The following is a 20,903-nucleotide window of genomic DNA, read 5'->3' as shown; positions in this document are numbered from 1 at the left end:
TCTAAGATCATGGCATCTGGTCCCATCTCTTCATGGCAAATAGTTGGGGAAACAATGGAAAGAGTGACAGATTTTATTTTCTTGGTCTCCAAAACCACTTCGGATGTTGACTGCAGCCACCAAATTAAAAGACACTTGCTCCTTGGGAGAAAAGCTATGACAAACCTAGACAGCATACTGAAAAGTAGAGACAATACTTTGCCAACAAAGGTCTGTCTAGTCAAAACTATGATTTTTCCAGTAGTCATGTATGGATGTGAGAGTTGGACCATAAAGAAGCCTGAACACTGAAGAGCTGATGCTTTTGAACTGTGGTGTTGGAGAAGACTCTTGAGAGTCCCTTGGACAGCAAGGAGATCCAACCAGTCAACCCTAACGGAAATCAATCCTGAATATTCACTAGGAGGAGTGATGCTGAAGCTGAAGCTCCAATACCTTAGCCCACCTGATGTCAAGAAATGAGTCATTTGAAAAGACCCTGATTCTGGGAAAGATTGAAGGCAGGAGGAGAAGTGGGTGACAGAGAATAAGATGGTTGGATGGTATCATGATTCAATGCAAATGAGTTTGAGCAAGCTCTGGGTGATGGTGAAGGACAGGGAAGCCTAGCAGGCTGCAGTCCATGCGGTTGCAGGGAGTTGGACACAACTGATTGACTGAACAATAGCAAAGCAGGAAGTTGACATGGATAGAATATTGTGAGAGAACTTTAAGTAGTAAGATAAAGAAGGTAAAATGGTAAAAATTATGTGAGATTTTATTAAAAAAGAGGGATTATCAAATATATTTTAGAGGTAAACGCAGATAAAGAAAAATATTAAATATTAGGATAACATAAATTATGAGTTAGTTACTTTGGGTTTGCTTTTCTGTTTCAATCTATTTTTCATTACATTATTGATAAAACAACTATAACTTGAATTCAGGACTATTTTTGCCTTTTTCAGACAGGTATGCTATCTGAGTGAGTTTAAGAAATGAGCCCTGAGATACTGGATTGGGCAGTGATGGAGTGTGTGTTCCTAATGCATTTGGCAATTGCTTTGAGGGAAATTACTTTGTTCTTACTCAGGCAGGTATCATCCTGTTCTCCCTAAATAAAATGTCTATAACCAGTCATTTCTGTGTGAAGAAGAGGGATGGTATGTATTGAATAAGAAGTATACATTGTTGAGATTTATTAAAAAGAGAGTTAAGTGTTGAAGAGACACACACTGCTGCAGTTTTTTTTTTTTTTTCCCTAGTAGCTCAGCTGAATTTTGCATTCAGAGATCCAATTGGCCTTATCATGTCTATCCAAGGATGCCACATCATTAGGAAAATGCCTACAGCTCCTAGGAAAGGAGGGTAGAAGTTTGCAAGCCGAGAACTAGAGCTTAAAAAAAAAAAAAAAAAAGGTTATCATAGGAAATGCCACTAAAAGAAAATACCCCTCAGTAAAGCTGTGTTTCTTCCCACAACCATCTGGCAGTGTTCCATATTGTGCTTTCTGAAGAATATCTTACAGGGAAGAGAGGAATGAAGTAGGTACAGCTCCTACCTGTTAATGTTTTGAAAGAATAATTTTATTTTATTATTTATTTATATTTGCCTGTGCTTGGTCTTCATTGCTACTCAGGCTTTTCTCTAGTTACAGCAAGTAGGGGCTACTCTGTAGCTTCAGTGCATGGGCTCCTCCTTGCAGTGGCTTCTCTTGTGGAACACAGGCTCTAGGGCATGCAACCTTCAGTAGGTGCAGAATATGGACTCAGTAGTTGAGGTTCCTGGACTCTAGAGCACAGGCTCAATACTTGTGGCACAAAGGCTTAATTGCTCCATGGCATGTGGGACTCTTCCCAGGCTAGGGATCCAACTCATGTCTTTTGTACTGGCAGGTGGATATTTTATTACTGAGCCACTAGGGAAGCCCCTCTACCTGTGAATGTTAGGGAAACACATAATTTAAGCAATAATAAGTTTTGCACCAGAGACTTTTCTCCTATAGAAAAAGAATCCATATTTGACAGCTGGATATGTGTCTGCCTGAAGACTATACATTATCCAGTCTCCCTTAAGGCTGGATGTGGCCATGCAATCAAGTTCTGCTAAGGAAAGGAAAACAGAAGTGGTGAGGGTAAGTTTCAGTATTTGCCTCCAAAGGAAGATGGTTCACTCTTTTTCCCTTTGCATTTCACCTTCTGGTTAGGTGCAAATTCAGGTTATCCTCAACCAAGAGATTATATTAGGAAAGGATGCCAATCATACAGGATAACCTTAAATTTAAAAGAATCCGGATTCTTTTGGTAAGGGCCACAAATACATTCCCACTGTTACCATCAATAGTTGAAATCTACTTTACATTTCCTTGAATGTAGGATTTTTCCAGTTTCCTTGAAACTGGAAAAGGTCAGTCTTCATTCCAATCCCAAAGGAAGGCAATGCCAAAGAAGGCTCAAAATACCACACAATTGCACTCATCTCACACGCTAGTAAAGTAATGCTCAAAATTCTCCAAGCCAGGCTTCAGCAATATGTGAACGGTGAACTTCCTGACATTCAAGCTGGTTTTAGAAAGGGAAGAGGAACCAGAGATCAAATTGACAACATCCACTGCATCATGGAAAAAGCAGGGGAGTTCCAGAAAAACATCTATTTCTGCTTTATTGACTATGCCAAAGCCTTTGACTGTACGGATCACAATAAACTGTGAACAATTCTGAAAGAGATGGGAATACCAGATCACCTGACCTGCCTCTTGAGAAACCTGTATGCAGGTCAGGAAGCAACAGTTAGAACTGGACATGCAACAACAGACTGGTTCCAAATAGGAAAAGGAATATGACGTCAAGGATGTATATTGTCACCATGCTTATTTAAATTATGTACCCACTACATCATGAGAAACGCTGGGATGGAAGAAGCACAAGTTGGAATCAAGATTGCCGGGAGAAATATCAATCACCTCAGATATGCAGATGACACCACCCTTATGGCAGAAAGTGAAGAGGAACTAAAAAGCCTCTTGATGAAAGTGAAAAAGGAGAGTAAAAAAGTGGGCTTAAAGCTCAACATTCAGAAAACGAAGATCATGGCATCCGGTCCCATCACTTCATGGGAAATAGATGGGGAAACAGTGGAAACAGTGTCAGACTTTATTTTTCTGGGCTCCAAAAATACTGCAGATGGTGACTGCAGCCATGAAATTAAAAGACGCTTACTCCTTGGAAGGAAAGTTATGACCAACCTAGATAGCATATTCAAAAACAGAGACATTACTTTGCCAACAAAGGTCCATCTAGTCAAGGCTATGGTTTTTCCTGTGGTCATGTATGGATGTTAAATTTGGAGTGTGAAGAAAGCTGAACACCGAAGAACTGATGCTTTTGAACTGTGGTGTTGGAGAAGACTCTTGAGAGTCCCTTGTATTGCAAGGAGATCCAACCAGTCCATTCTAAAGGAGATCAGTCCTGGGTGTTCTTGGATGGAGTGATGCTAAAGCTGAAACTCCAATACTTTGACCACCTCATGGAAGAGTTGACTCATTGGAAAAGTCTCTGATGCCGGGAGGGTTTGTGGGCAAGAGGAGAAGGGGACGACAGAGGATGAGATGGCTGAATGGCATCACTGACTCGATGGACATGAGTTTGGGTGAACTCTGGGAGTTGGTGATGGAGAGGGAGGCCTGGCGTGCTGCAATTCATGGGGTCACAAAGAGTTGGACAGGACTGAGCAACTGAACTGAACTGAACTGAATGTAGGATTGCCCCATAGTTGGCCATAAGCAAGATACTGTGCTAGAAGTGACTCTACAATTTCTAATATCAACTTCTAAAAGAATCACATGTTTCAGCTTTTGTACTTTTGTGACGTTCCCTTTTGGAAGTCAGTTATGTAGTAAATCTTATTATCCAGAAACCATCATTCTTTTTAATGAAAATGTTAGTTGCTCAGTTGTGTTCATCTCTTTACAACCCCTTGAAGTGTAGCCCACCAGGCTCTTTTTTTACACAGGATTTCCCAGCCAAGAATACTGGAGTGGGTTGCCATTTCCTTCTCCAGGGAATCTTCCTGACCCAGGGATGGAATCTATGTCTCTTGAGTCTCCTGTATTGGCAGGTAGATTATTTACTGCTGAGTGACCAGGGAAGAGATCCCCAAATAGCTGTGTTAGAGGCTCCATGGACACACAAAATATGCTTGACTGACTCCTAGCTGTTTGAGCTACTCCAGGTGAAACACAAAACATGAGTGAGTAAGAACACTGGGACCTTTTATCCCTGGCATACACCACAAGAAACAGAAGACCAGATTAAAGAATTATGAGAAACTATGAGAAATAATAAAGTGGTTGTTGCTTTAATTTCATAAATGTTGGAATGTTGGCATAGTTTTTTATGGAGTATAGACTATTGGAACACTTTTTCTTTTTCTTTTTTTTAGTAATCCCACTGACACCACTGGGGCCTGATGCTATAAGGACAGACACTATGGAACAGGATTTTTACCTCCTTCCTACCCTCATTCCCTCCCTACTGGTTGGGAAATACCATATTTTGAACCTCAATAGAAGCCCAATAAGAGAATTGGCTCTAGAGCATTTGCCTTGATATTCTTCTTCTTCTTTTTTTTAATTGAAATAATTTTGGTTTAATCAAGTAGCTATTATATAAAATTCACGTATACACCATTATATTTCTACTTCTCTGTACATTACAGCATCCTCAGCACCAAATTGGTTTTAATTCTATCATCTGATATAACCACACTGCTTTCTCTTTCAAAACCACTCAGAGAAGCTCTGCCTGAACCATGAAGTATTAGGTAGGAAGTTAGGCATGAGCAAGGAGAGGTGGCCTAGCAGAAAAAGATTCAGGCTAATCTCTAAACCCTAGCCCAGACACATTCCAATGTGGCCCAGGGGAGCTCACAGACCTGCATCAAACTAAACACAGGGACTTCTCCAACTCTGGCACAGGCGCCCTTGCACAGCTGTGTCCTCAAGTGAACTTAGGAAGCTGGGACCCCATTAAAGATTCATAAATATTCTATACATACATACATGTGATTATAACAGAATTATGGGAAAGATGTGCAATAGAGGCTGTTGTTATGTAACTTGTAAGTATCAATCAAAACCATCAGTCCACGCCCACCTATATGAATATGTAAAACCCCTGTCTTGAAAAAACCCAGTACCTCACCATTCTGGGGCCACTGCCTGTCTTGGCTTGGCCCACCTCTCCATTGAGGTGTTCTTTCTGTTCTCAATAAACTGGCTTTTGCCACAAATAAAACCTCAGATTCTTCTTTGTGCCCTTACCAAGACCCGAGGCCTACAAGGGAGGGTCCTCTTCAGCACTCCCCAAATCTGGTAACAGAAGCTTGAGTATCATGGTTTAAGCCTTTGAGTTGACAAGACCTGTTTACAAACGATGATTGCAATTCTTTTCTTTCTCCCTCTTGACCTCAGGTCTCAGGTCTTTTACTCTCAACTAACTTTTATTGATTCAAAAATCTATATAACTTATGTTCCAATTCAGCTATATGACAACCAGTGATTTTTTTAAAAAGCATAAATGATTTTACTGTTGAACTGTGAAGCTTATAATTTTTAATTTAATTTGAATACATTTTAAGGATTGTACTGAGAATTTTAAATAGATATTTTTATTGTTAATGACATCACAGATTTTATTGACTATGCTGCTGCTGCTTCTAAGTCACATCAGTCATGTCTGACACTGTGTGACCCCATAGACGGCGGCCCACCAGGCCTCTGTCCCTGGGATTCTCTAGGCAAGAATACTGGAATGGGTTGTCATTTCCTTCTCCAGTGCATGAAAGTGAAAAATGAAAGTGAATTTGCTCAGTTGTGTCTGCCTCTTCGTGAACCCATGGACTGTAGCCTACCAGGCCCCTCCATCCATGGGATTTTCCAGGCGAGAGTTCTGGAGTGGGTTGCCATTGCCTTCTCCTTATTGGCTATATTCCAGTCTATTTAATTGCTGAGAAGCAAATATGTTGAACTTGTTAAGTTTTTTTGGTTCTGACATGCTGTACAAATGGCCAAATACTTCACTGTGCTATCTAGCGTCTTATATATCTCAAAGCTTAAAATTATTATTTATTTTATCTTAATATATTAAATGAATGAAATTCTCACAGTATAATTATTGCTATGGCAGATTTTACTTTTTCTTTGTATTGCATTCTTTTTTCAGCATATTATAAATTTATTATTGTGCTCCTATGAGTTTTCTGGTGTCTCAATAATTCTGCCCCATCGTAAATGAATTATCTCCATTCTTGGAACTTTTCTATCCACCCTATGGAGAAGCAAGAATATTAAGGCATCAATAGTGATTCCATCCTTAGTGCTAAAGGAGGTATGATACATTGTATAAAGAGAAAAGAAATATATGTTAATGCTCAACTTTCACAGTGAAATGCAACCAAAATCTGTCATGCTGTCATGGCCAACTCTTTGTGACTCCATGGACTGTTGCCTGCCAGGCTTCTGTGTCCATGGAATTTTTCTGGCAAGAATACTGGAGTGGGTTACTATTTCATGCTCCCAGGGATCTTCTCAACCCAGGGATAAAACCAATGTCTCCTGAGTCTCCTGCATTGGCAGGCAAATACTTTGCCACTGAGCCACCTGGGAAGCCCTCAAAGAAAGAATATTTACACTTAAAAATGGTATTCATTATATAATATTCAACGGCCCCAAACCTTTGAAAAATCAGTCTCTGAGACTCTAAATGCCCTCTTACTTCTTCACTGAAACAAACAAACAAAAAAAAACTTCCAAAACATTTATTCAAATTAAATTTAAGATTCTGATGTTTTGTGAAATATTTACTATGTAACATCACTGAGCACTTTTCCTTTGTGTAGACATAAGAGTATAGCATTTAAAAGTTGTCAGAGACTGTACAGACTGTCTTGTTCAAAACTCTTTCTTTGTAAGAAAAAATACATGTGTAGCCCGATGTAAACAATGGTGTTTTTTGTTAACACACATACATATGCACACACATGCACACACACAGATCTTCTACTTAACCTCTACAAAACTCCAGATTCTAATTAGCTAATCTTTGAAATGTTTTATAGCAGTGAATTGCCTTATAACTATATCTTCTTTGCATCATATTTGCTATAACATATTCACATACATAACTTCTTGAATAATCCTCCCAAATCCTCTTTTTGTTATATTACTTTCTACTCTCAAATGAATTTTCCAGTACCAAGATGATCAAGGTCATAAATTCTAACATTAAAGATGATGTAATAACTATTCCTGTTTTGAAATATTATGCTTCCATTAATTTGAAAAGAAAGTTTCTGATTCAGAATGGTCAAAATACCTTGTTATACACACCCTTTTTAAACTTTTTAAATACCTTCAAAGATCTGAGTTATCCTCATCTTTATGTAAAATATGCCTAATAGGTATAGGGTGAAGGATGAGAGTGTGAAAAACAGCTGAAAACTCAATTATTAAAAAAAAAAAATCCAAGACCATGGCACCCAGTCCCATCACTTCATGGCAAATAGAAGAGGAAAAGGTGGAAGCAGTGACTAATTTCCTCTTCTTGGGCGCTAAAATCACTCTGGATGGTGACTGCAGCCATGAAATTAGAAGAGGATTCCTTCTTAGCAGGAAAGATATGACAGACCTAGACAGTGTGTTAAAAAAGCAAGTTCAAGGGAAGTTGTGATGCTCACTTTCCTTTTAGGAGTCTACATTGTGAAGAAGCACTGTGGGAAGAATCTATTAGTAGCCATCATGTCTTAGGTCCTCTGGATGACCTACTGCAGGAGAAACAGATTTTACAAATAAAATTTTCCACATATACTCTCAAAAAGTTTTTAGAATACATTCAGTAAAGTTGAATAATTTGATATCAGTGGTGTATCCATACACTAATAATAATCAGAAACAAAAATTAAGAAAATCCTGTTTATAATTGCATCAAAAAGAATAAAACATCAAGCAACAAACCTAACTAAGGACATAAAAGACCAATAGTCAGAAAACTAGAAAGCACTGATAAAGAAACCAAATAAAACACAAATAAACAGAAACATATTCCATGCTCAAGCACTGGAGCAATGGATAATTAGGATGTCCATTCCAACGAAAGCCATCAACAAATGTACTGACTACAATCACAACATAATATACAATGGCATTTTTCATAGAAACAGAAATATTCCTAATATTAGCTTGCAACAACTAAGAACCTTGAACTGCCAAAAAGACTCTGAGAAAGAACAACACACCTAGAGGCATTTTCCTCTCTGACTTCAAACTACATCATGGAGCTCTAGTAACCACAATAGTGAGGAACTAGCACAAACACAGACACACAGACTACAGGAACAGAATAGAGAGCCCAGGAATAAACCCACATGTATGTGGCCAGGTAGTTCATGAAAATCAAGCCAAAAAAAAATGCAAAGAATAAAGGACAGTCCTCTAAGGAAACAGTGACAGGAAAACTGTTGACAGGCCACCCTACACTAAAGAACATCACTGGTCATCCTCTAGAGCATACAGAAATCTAACTAAAAGCCCGCAATTTTCCACATGGAGCTCTTTCCCTCCTGAGTCCTCTGAGATGGACCTCCAGTCAGCACGCAGTTGGACACAGGAAACATCTACTTTGTTCTCATTTTTCCCTCTTGCAGCACCTCCTTGCTGGTGGGTACTAAGGCAACTGGGCTCCTCTCAGCATGGACCCAGCCCCATTATCCAGAAGCCTGAGCCCTGATGGTCCTGAGGAGACAAAGCTCCCGCCAGTTGGTCACAGAGCCAAGTCTCAAGTCAAAATGTGCCTGTACCAGCTAGTCAGAGGAGGGTTTGGCGTCTGCTGTGGGCTACTAGAGCAGAACAGGCAGCACCACGCTCACAAACCTCAGAGGTCTCATCCAGAACGTAGCTCTGCTGTGCACACTAAGACTGGAAGCTGAAACTGAAATGGAGCTGAATATCTCCATCAGTTCAGTTCAGTTCAGTTCAGTTGCTCCCTCATGTCCGACTCTTCGCGACCCCATGAATCGCAGCACGCCAGGCCTCCCTGTCCATCACCAACACCCAGAGTTCACTCAAACTCACATCCATTGAGTCAGTGATGCCATCCAGCCATCTCATCCTCTGTCGTCCCCTTCTCTCTTGCCCCCAATCCCTCCCAGCATCAGAGTCTTTTCCAATGAGTCAACTCCTTGCATGAGGTGGCCAAAGTACTGGAGTTTCAGCTTTAGCATCATTCCTTCCAAAGAAGTCCCAGGGCTGATCTTCTTCAGAATGGACTGGTTGGATCTTCTTGAAGTCCAAGGGACTCTCAAGAGTCTTCTCTAACACCACAGTTCAAAGCATCAATTCTTCGGCACTCAGCTTTCTTCACAGTCCAATTCTCACATCCATATATGACCACTGGAAAAACCATAGCCTTGACTAGATGGACCTTTGTTGGCAAAGTAATGTCTCTGCTTTTGAATATGCTATCTAGGTTGGACATAACTTTCCCTCCAAGGAGTAAGTGTCTTTTAGTTTCATGGCTGCAGTCACCATCTGCAGTGATTTTGGAGCCCAGAAAAATAAAGTCTGACACTGTTTCCACTGTTTCCCCATCTATTTCCCATGAAGTGATGGGACCAGATGGCATGATCTTCATTTTCTGAATGTTGAGCTTTAAGCCCACCTTTTCACTCTCCTCTTTCACTTTCATCAAGAGGCTTTTTTTCCTCTTCACTTTCTGCCATAAGGGTGGTGTCATCTGCATATCTGAGGTTATTCATATTTCTCCCAGCAATCTTGATTCCAGCTTGTCTTTCTTCCAGTCCAGTGTTTCTCATGATGTACTCTGCATATAAGTTAAATAAGCAGGGTGACAATCTACAGCCTTGACGTACTCCTTTTCCTATTTGGAATCAGTCGGTTGTTCCATGTCCCGTTCTAACTGTTGCTTCCTGACCTGCATACAGACTTCTCAAGAGGCAGGTCATGGCCCTTCTCAAAACATGGCTAAAGAACAATTAAAGACTATATGGAATTCAGCCATAAAAAGGAACATTTTTGAGTCAGTTTTAATGAAGTGGATGAACCTAGAGCCTATTAAACAGTGAAGTAAGTCAAAAAGAGAAAAACAAATATTGTATTTTAAAGCATATATATGGAATCAAGAGGGATGGTATTGACGAATCTGTTCACATAGCAATGGAGATGCAGACATAGGGAACAGATTAAGGGACAAGGGTGGGGAGCAAAAGGGAGAGGGTGAGATGAATGGAGAGAGCAGCGTGGATGGATATGCACCAACATATGTAAATAGACAGCCCATGGAAATTTGCTGCATGACTCAGGGAACTCACACTGGGGCTCTGTAATAGCATAGAGAGGTGGGAATGGGTAGGAGGTGGGAGGGAGATTCAAGAGGGCGGGGACATAGCTACACCTATGGTTACTCCATGTTGATGTATGACAAATCAAACTAATATAGTAAAGCAATGAAAAATAAGTAACTGTTTAAAAAAAAAAAAAGCAAAGATATCACCTTGCCACCAAAGCTTCATATAGTCAAGGCTATGGTCTTTCCAGCAGTCATGTATGGATGTGACAGCTGGACAATAAAGAAGGCTGAGCACCAAAAAGTTGATGCTTTTGAAATGCGCTGCTGGAGAAGACTTTTGTGAATCCCTTGGAAAGCAAGCAGATCATATCAGATAATTTTAAAGGAAGTCAACCCTGAATAATCTTTGGAAGGACTGATGCTGTAGCTTAAGCTCAAATAATTGGCCATCCGATGCGATTAGCTGACTCATTAGAAAAGTCCCGGATTCTGGGAAAGATTGAAGGCAGAAGGAGAAGAGAGTGACAGAGGATGAGATACTTGGATTGGCATCATTGATTCACTGGACATGAACTTTGTCGAACCCCAGGAAATGATGAGGGACAGAGAAGCCTGGCACAACTTGATGACTGAACAACAGAAAAATATGTTGACTATAAAATAATACTTTCTATATACAAATGCAAATGCCCACCCCCCCCATGAGATTCAATTAATGATAAACCCTTCATAAAACTCCCTTGCTCATAACGCCCTTGATTTTCCCTTCTTTCAACATTTAGAGCTTTTATTACTAGTAGTCACATGGAATTTACTCCATACTACCTGGATCTGTTATATTTTCTTATTTATTTAAGCTTATGTCCTCAACTAGACTTCAAATTTTTGTTTTGGATGGGGTATCACTAAGCCACATCAGTCTTTAGTTTTTATCACAGAGTCTAGAAAAGTTTTCATCAGTTCAGTTCAGTTCAGTTGGTCAGTCATGTCCAACTCTTTGCGACCCTATGAATTGCAGCACACCAGGCCTCCCTGTCCATCACTAACTCCCAGCGTTCACTCAAACTCATGTGCCTTGAGTGGGTGATCCATCCAGCCATCTCAGCCTCTGTCATCCCCTTCTCCTCCTGTCCCCAATCCCTCCCAGCATCAGAGTCTTTTCCAATGAGTCAATGCTTCACATGAGGTGGCCAAAGTACTGGAGTTTCGGCTTTAGCATCATTCTTTCCAAAGAACACCCAGGACTGATCTGCTTTAGAATGGATGGGCTGGATCTCCTTGCAGTCCAAGGGACTCTCAAGAGTCTTCTCCAACACCACAGTTCAAAAGCATCAATTCTTCGGTGCTCAGCTTTCTTCACAGTCCAACTCTCTCATCCATACATGACTACTGGGAAAACAAAAGCCTTGACTCGATGGTCCTTTGTGGACAACATAATGTCTCTGTTTTTGAATATGCTATCTAGGTTGGTCATAACTTTCCTTCCAAGGAGTAAGAATCTTTTAATTTCATGGCTGCAATCACCATCTGCAGTGATTTTCGAGCCGCCCCAAAAATAAAGTCTGACACTGTTTCCCCTGTTTCCCCATCTATTTCCCATGAAGTGATGGGATCAGATGCCATGATCTTCGTTTTCTGAATGTTGAGTTTTAAGCCAACTTTTTCACTCTCCTCTTTCACTTTCATCAAGAGGCTTTTTAGTTCCTCTTTACTTTCTGCCATAAGGGTGGTGTCATCTGCATATCTGAGGTGATTGATATTTCTCCCGGCAATCTTGATTCCAACTTGTGTTTCTTCCAGTCCAGTGTTTCTCATGATGTACTCTGCATATAAGTTAAATAAGCAGAGTGGCAATAGACAGCTAGACGTACTCTTTTTCCTATTTGGAACCAGTCTGTTGTTCCATGTCCAGATGTAACTACTGCTTCCTGACCTACATATAGGTTTCTCAAGAGGCAGGTCAGGTGGTCAGGTGTTCCCATCTCTTTCAGAATTTTCCACAGTTTATTGGGATCCACACAGTCAAAGGCTTTGTCATAATCAATAAAGCAGAAATAAATGCTTTTCTGGAACTCTCTTGCCTTTTCCATGATCCAGCAGATGTTGGCAATTTGATCTCTGGTTCCTCTGCTTTTTCTAAAACCAGCTTGAACATCTGGAAGCTCACGGTTCACGTATTGCTGAAGCCTGGCTTGGAGAATTTTGAGCATTACTTTATTAGCGTGTGAGATGAGTGCCATTGTGCGGTAGTTTGAGCATTCTTTGACATTCTTTGGCATTCTTTCTTTGAGATTGGAATGAAAACTGATCTTTTCCAGTCCTGTGGCCACTGCTCAGTTTTCCAAATTTGCTGGCATATTGAGTGCAGCACTTTCACAGCATCATCGTTCAAGATTTGAAATAGCTGAACTGGAATTCCATCACCTCCACTAGCTTTGTTCATAGTGATGTTTCCTATGGCCCACTTGACTTCACATTCCAGGATGTCTGGCTCTAGGTAAGTGATCATACCATCATGATTATCTTGGTCATGAAGATATTGTTTGTACAGTTCTTCTGTGTATTCTTGCCACCTCTTCTTAATATCTTCTGCTTCTGTTAGGTCCATACCGTTTCTGTCCTTTATCGAGCCCATCTTTGCATGAAGTGTTCCCTTGGTATCTCTAATTTTCTTGAAGAGATTTCTATGAATGTTTTCATAAGGACTGTTAAATAAGTTAGTAAAAAATAAAGTTTAAGTAAAAACAAAACCTAACAGAATAACAGCTGGACAATCAATCTGAGTGCAAACCAGTTTGAATTAAAAACACTGGCATATTTATTGAGCACATACTATGAATTGAAGTTTTTTGCATAGTATTTTACACATACTTTCTCATTAAACTAATTAAACACAGTCTGGCTTGAAATAAACATTCTGCATTTAAAATAGCTTTGAACATAGATAAATTTAGAATTTATGAAATGAACTCCAAATTCTCAGATGCTTTACCTTATTTATCTGAAGATAATTTCTTAAACAAGAGCATCTTTGAGATGTCAGAGATTGTACCAAAAAAGGGAACCTCAAGGAAAGACAGATACCCAAGTGCACAACAATTAGATTTCTTGGATTATGATGTCAGGCTTGCAAACCTGCTCCTTAAATTTCATTTTCTGGTTGTGGTCTAAGCATCAAGTGAAAATTGAATTTCTGTTTAATATGTTTCTCTCCCAGAGTGTAAGTCTAAATCCTGCCAAGAAGTAATTATTTGGAAGTAATGTCCCCCTCATCTTCCTTGTTTCTTGGCTTCCATGTCTCATGATCATATTCTTAAAACTTATTTTGATGTAACTTTATATCATGCTATGTGCTTCCTTCAAATCCACTTTGGTTCCCCAATAGTCAGCACTTCTAAATCCTCAGGAAATACATTTTCCTAAAAGAGCACAATAGCTAACATTTTCTAACCCTTCTGTGAGTTCCTCAGGACTATATATTCATTATAATGGAGTAAGTGAACTCCTCTATCTCATGTCCATATATACCCCACCAAAATATTGATGTGCTGATTAACACCTAATACAAATGCTTTGTGTTCCAAATAGCCTCCAGAGGAAAGAATGTGCATTTGGATTTATTGCTCAGCATTATGTAAGATGAAAGGGGCATATGTATATAATTAAAAAGCTGCAAATGTCACTGACTCCATGGTCAGGAGGCTAGCTTAAGAAACTTCAGGCAATTGTGCATTTTGTGACCTTGTCTACCTGCCAAAATAGAGAGGATTCAAAGTAAAACTGCTGAGCTGGAAACAGAGAAACAAATTTCAGGCACAGTGATTTCTCTCTGGCATGGAAAGATCAATTCATGGCAATTTTAGGGGTGTGGAATGGCCACTATCCCAATTTTGTCTATCTTTCTGTTGATGTACTAGTTTCAGAGAAGACTTTCAATTAAGAAGAGTGTTCTATCTTTGTGTAATAACCCAGAGTGCAAGATAGGAACCGTTCTGTACTCAGAATGGTTCTGATTTCAGCTCCATCACTTCCCAGTTGTGTAAAATTAGGAACATACTTAAATTATCTGTACCTCATCTTCCTCATATATAAACTAGAGTTGATAATGACATCTACCTCCCAGGATTGTTGTAAGGATCAAATGAGTTAATGTATGTAAAGGGCTTAAAAATTGTCAGGCATATAGTAAACCCTTATGTGTTACTTATTATTATTCACTATAGACTCAGTCTATCCTGACAATTTTTGTTCTCAGATATTCAGATTCAGCTCTTGCTCCCTTTCCTCAAGAAAACCTTCTCTAATGACCTTCTGCATGGGAAAGGAAGAAAACCAAGTAAATAATTAGCACTTTTCATCACCATAAGGGACAGGCCCTTATATTAGGTCAATAATATATATTTTTCAAAAGTAATTATTATAATATTCCCTTACATATGGATGATGCTTCTCAGGTGAGGAAACTGAGGTTTGGAGAGGGAGAATTGATTGTACAAGATTTCACAGCCAGTATGTAGCAGAACCAATCATTTAGGGCAAGTATATTTAAATGTAATGACCAAAACCTTTCTAAAATGGCATGGTAGGTTTTCTGTTTCCCTCAAAAATCACATGTAATTCAACCTATAATAGGTAAAATATTTTTATAAAATTGACTTAGTTGATTCTTGCAGGAAATCTAAGTGATACATAGTACAACTATGTCCCTTTACAAATAACAAATGTAAGGTTAATTGAGAAAGCTAGTTTACTCACCTTCTACAGAAAGTACATGGAGAAAAAAATTCAAAAATAGGTTATCTTAATACTTTCCTGATGTTTTCTACCCAAGTGATTTATTATGATATGCAACATTCAAGTACAAACATTTCTGGAAGAATGGCATTAGTGAGTAGCTAATGATCGTGGTATAAAAATCCAATAAAATTTCAAGCAGAAGTCAGTGGGGTCTAGTGTGTGAGAAAGAGGATCCTGGAACCACATCTAATAGGTCACACAGCCTACTTCTTACCTCACCCTTGTGTTCACCAGCCTTATGTGCCATGTTTAAGATAACACCTTTGACAAGAATAAAAACTGCCTCTGCTGACACTGTACTAGACAAACTATAGAGCTAAAAGAACTAGAAATTCCTAGTTAACTCTAAAATTCTAGTTGGAGATCTGCAAAATACTGGGGCATAGGTGGTATTTTTCCTTCCTTTTCTTTCAAGTTTTAAAGTTTTCCACTTGCATCTCTAAATACGATGCCAGAATTTTTTTTTTTTTTAATTACACAGGTGAGGGACTCATAAGAAGTGCCAACAGTTCATTTTTCCAAAAGAAAGAACTTGTTTTGCTTATGTTTTTTTGATATAATCAAAGGCAGTATTTATGTGGAAGAAATTTAAAAGACAGCTTTAACCAAGGAATACTTCTCTAAAATAGAATGCAATATCCATATAGAAGCTACACCTGTGGTAGTGAAAGAATTAGAAAATTTTGGAAATTTATTGGAAATTCTGTTTCATTCCAACTAACACTGTTGGCAAATTCACCTATCAGAATAAGGGAATAGGGAAACTTAACTTGTATCTATGTTGATGAGAATAAATACCAGGAATGATGAAAGATTATTATGCCAGTGTTATGGACTGAATATTCATGCCCCCTTCCAAGTTCATATGTTTAAATGCAAATCTCTATCCCCAATGTAATGGTATTGGAGGTGGGGCCTTTTGGAGGTAATTAAGTTATGAAGGAGGCTCCCTCACAAATGGAATTGGTGTCCTTATGAGAAGAAACAGGAGTTTCTGCCCCTGACCACATGAGGACACTAGAGAAGACAGACAAGTGCAAACCAAGAAACAGGCTCTTAACAGACACTGGGTTGGCTGGACTCGATCTTGGACTCTCCAGGAGCTTGAACTGTGAAGAAAAGTTTCTGTAGTTTAAACCACTCAGTCTATGGAAGTTTGTTACGGCAACCTAAATGAATAAGACAGCCACTTTGAAGTTCTCAGTAGCAAAATACAGAAAAAGCATTGCAATAAAAATAAGCAGAGGTAATTAAGACATAATTCACATGTGCTTTATTATAAAGACTTAAAATCATAAATAAATAGATAATCTCATGACTATCATCATGCTCACTATCTGTTTATTGAACATCTAGTTTTTACAAAAGATTTTAAAAATGTTTGCATAAGCAAAACACTAAAAATTTGGTGGCCCAGCGGTAAAGAATCTATCTGCAATGCAGGAGATGTGAATTCAACTTCTAGGTTGGGAAGATCCCCTGGAGAAGGATATGGGAACTCAGTCCGGTATTCCTGCATGGGAAATCGTATAGACAGAGGAGCCTGGTGGGCTACAGTCCATGGGCTCAGTCACGAGAGTTGGACATGATATAGTGACTAAACCATCACCACCACCAAAAACCTGCATAATCATTTGAAGGTTAGGAATATAAAATTTACAAAGATGGTGGAGATTGTCCAAGTTTATATACATCAGAGCAGGGAACTGAACCCAGATCCATATCAAAGGCCCTGATATTTGTTCTGTAACAGTAAATGAGAGTCTCATGTAGAAGATCGACTAAAAGACAATAAAGGCACTAAAGAAAGAAATCTGAGCCAATAGTAGCAAATTATCACAGGAAAAATTGGCCAAACCATAACATCAAATGCACAGGTATCCCTGAAAATTATGAGATGAATTTTATTCATGGAATGAGGTATAGATAAAGAGTGCCAGTGTCTGGATTAAAACCAAAGACAGAATGACTGAAGTTATAAAATATTAAAACCATAATTCATATAAGTTTAATTTGGCTGTTTTTATTTGCTTTGTTCTGATTAATATAAAATAAAAGCGACAGGTCTGTTTGGGAAAAAATTTCAACAATACAACATAAATAAAGTTAGAAGGTAGTATGATTGAACTCAAACCTGCTTTAATCTTCCCTTGCAAAAATGTAGTGAAAGCTCAAAAGGATAGAGAAATATGATAAATAGTACACTTAAATTCAAGATAATTGGAATATTATAGAAAATTCCAATTTGATTTTAGTACACAAATTCAGACAAAAGTTCACCAGATTGCTAAATGAATTTGAAGATGGAAAGCTGTTTGGAAGTGATGGGAGAAAAAGTAAAATATGACAACATATTTTATTTCTAAGCTTATAGAAATAGAAAACAGTCAAAAACAGGGTATTTATTTTGGAGAAGAGAAGATAAAGTGGGGACAAAAATATTTTCTCACAAATACCTGAAGGATAGTTATATAGAAGACACAATTTTTCTCAGATAGGAGAAAAATAAAGGAAAAGTGATGGAATTTTTAGGAAAGAATAGTTTGCAAAGGCTTTACTCATCATAAAACTTGGAAATATTTACACAGTGAAATGGCCATTTCTTATAAAATGAGACTATGTGTTTGGTGTGGACTTACTCATTTTTAAAATTTTCTATACCTACAAGCTGTTTCTTTTTCCTCTATAAACAAAATTTGAGGATCATTGCTATTTGGAAACAAAAAAATCATAAAAGGCATTTGATTAGTAATTTGATGCTGTGTAGCATCCAGGGAAGGGAGAACTAGAAAAATCAGGAGAACGTTATTTCTAGGTGCAACAACTTGCATGTGGAAAGGCTCTCATGTTCACAGGGATTTGACTTGTTTAAGGACTAGCCTGACAGCATGTACTGACTAAGGGAAAGGGTGAAACAATGGGGAGAGAAGGTCATAGACGGCTAAGCCATGATGGGAAGCATTGGCTTTCACTTTGACTGAGATATGAAGTCATTTATATAATTGGAAAGAGAAGCGGCTTGAATCGAGAGATATTTTCCCTAGCTTTCAAGTATAATTGATCAATTAAAATTGTATGTTTAAGGTATACAACTTGATATTTTGATATACATATATATGTACTTCGTGAAACAGCATAATCAGTTCACTCAGGTTGCTTTATTTAGACTGAAGTGAACTGAAGTGAAAGTCATTCAGTCGTGCCTGACTCTTTGTGACCCCAAGGATTGTACAGTCCATAGAATTCTCCAGGCCAGAATACTGGAATTGATAGCTGTTCCCTTCTCCAGGTAATCTTCCCAACTCAGGAATCGAACCCAGGTGCCCAGCATTGAGGGTGGATTCTTTACCAGCTGAGACAGAAGGGAAGCTCAAGAATACAGGAGTGGGTATCCTATTCCTTCTCCAGTGGATCTTTCTGACCCAGGAATTGAACAGGTGTCCCCTGCATTGAAGGCGGATTCTTTACCAGCTTAGCTACCAGGGAAAGAAACTAAAAGCAAAAAGTTCATTTAGTAGACTACCACGCTTATCTGGGTGAAAGAGTGTGCTTACTTGGACTAGGAAAACAGCCTTGGGTATATGATAATTGGATCCACTGTGAATATTTCACTAACAACCAATAAGATTTACTTAAAAAAAAAATGATGAAGGCCATTAGGTAAATAGAAGGACAAAAGATGACTGTCATGTAAAATTTAAGCAATGGTTTAAACAATGGAAAACTAGGAGGGACAAAAAAAAATTACAGAGGAAACAGGCTTGAGAGTCCAGCAATGCATGGTAAGTTAAGATCTAACAACAAGAATTAAATTAGAGAGACTTCTTAAAAGTACAGGTAATTTTGGCAATTAATTTGATTCGTGAATTCAAAAAGGTCTGTGAAGGAAGGGTATGCCATTTGAGAACTATTGGGGGGTATACTACTTTTAAATTAATTTAGCAGATGAAATCACATGGGAGTAAGCAGAAATAGAGAAGCGATTTAAAGACAGAGCTCTGGATATGCTAGAATATAAAGCTTGGAAGATAAGCAAAGTGAATAATAATTGAGGAAGTAGGAAAATCAGGACAGTGCCATGTCCTTAAGAAGCTATTGGAAAACAACATTTCGGGAAAGTGAGAGCAATCACTGCTGATAAGTCAAACCCGATGAAGACTGAGAATTGACTAGTGGACATGTAAACAGAGTTGTCAGTGGTGATCTTGTCAAAGTACACTTTCAGTTCAGTTCAGTCTCTCAGTAGTGTCTGACTCTTCGTGACCCCATGAATCACAGCACACCAGGCCTCCCTGTCCATCACCAACTCCCGGAGTTCACTCAGACTCACGTCCATTGAGTCAGCGATGCCATCCAGCCATCTCATCTTCTGTCATACCCTTCTCCTCCTGCCCCCAATCCTGCCCAGCATCAGAGTCTTTTCCAATGAGTCAACTCTTCGCATGAGGTGGCCAAAGTACTGCAGTTTCAGCTTCAGCATCATTCCCTCCAAAGAAATCCCCGGGCTGATCTCCTTCAGAATGGATCTCCTTGCAGTCCAAGGGACTCTCAAGAGTCTTTTCCAATACCACAGTTCAAAAGCATCAATTCTTCAGTGCTCAGCTCTCTTCACAGTCCAACTCTCACATCCATACATGACCACTGGAAAAACCATAGCCTTGACTAGACGGACTTTCGTTGGCAAAGTAATGTCTCTGCTTTTGAATATGCTATCTAGGTTGGTCATAACTTTCTTTCCAAGGAGTAAGTGTCTTTTAATTTCACAACTGCAGTCACCATCTGCAGTGATTTTGGAGCCCAGAAAAATAAAGTCTGACACTGTTTCCACTGTTTTCCCATGAAGTGGTGGGACTGGATGCCATGATCTTTCTTTTCTGAATTTTGAGCTTTAAGCCAACTTTTTCACTCTCCTCTTTCACTTTCATCAAGAGGCTTTTGAGTTCCTCTTCACTTTCTGCCATAAGGGTGGTGTCATCTGCATATCTGAGGTGATTGATATTTCTCCCGGCAATCTTGATTCCAGCTTGTGTTTCTTCCAGTCCAGCGTTTCTCATGATGTACTCTGCATATAAGTTAAATAAGCAGGGTGACAATATACAGCCTTGATGTACTCCTTAAGTCTGTTGTTCCATGTCCAGTTCTAACTGTTGCTTCCTGACCTGCATACAGATTTCTCAAGAGGCAGGTCAAGTGGTCTGGTATTCCCATCTCTTTCAGAATTTTCCACAGTTTATTATGATCCACATAGTCAAAGGCTTTGGCATTGTCAGTAAAGCAGAAATAGAAGCTTTTCTGGAACTCTCTTGCTTTTTCCATGATCCAGTGGATGTTGGCAATTTGATCTCTGGTTCCTCTGCCTTTTCTAAAACCAGCTTGAACATCAGGAAGTTCATGGTTCACATATTGCTGAAGCCTGGCTTGGAGAATTTTGAGCATTACTTTGCTAGCATGTGAGATAAGTACAATTGTGTGGTGGTTTAAGCATTCTTTGACTTTGCCTTTTTTGGGGATTGGAATGAAAACTGACCTTTTCCAGTCCTGTAGTCACTGCTGAGTTTTCCCAATTTGCTGGCATATTGAGTTAACACTTTCACAGCATTATTTTTTAGGATTTGAAATAGCTCAACTGAAATTCCATCACCTCCACTAGCTTTGTTAGATCACGTCCATTAGCTCTGTTAGGAGCTAAAGTAAATAATGTCTAAAATGTAATTATACTATTCATTGCAGTGCTGCTTCATGGATTATCTCACCTCTAGGAACCAT

This window comes from Bos indicus x Bos taurus, chromosome 11 (genome assembly GCF_003369695.1).
Source record: "Bos indicus x Bos taurus breed Angus x Brahman F1 hybrid chromosome 11, Bos_hybrid_MaternalHap_v2.0, whole genome shotgun sequence".
Taxonomy (NCBI): Eukaryota; Metazoa; Chordata; class Mammalia; order Artiodactyla; family Bovidae; genus Bos; species Bos indicus x Bos taurus.
This window is presented reverse-complemented; position numbering follows the sequence as displayed.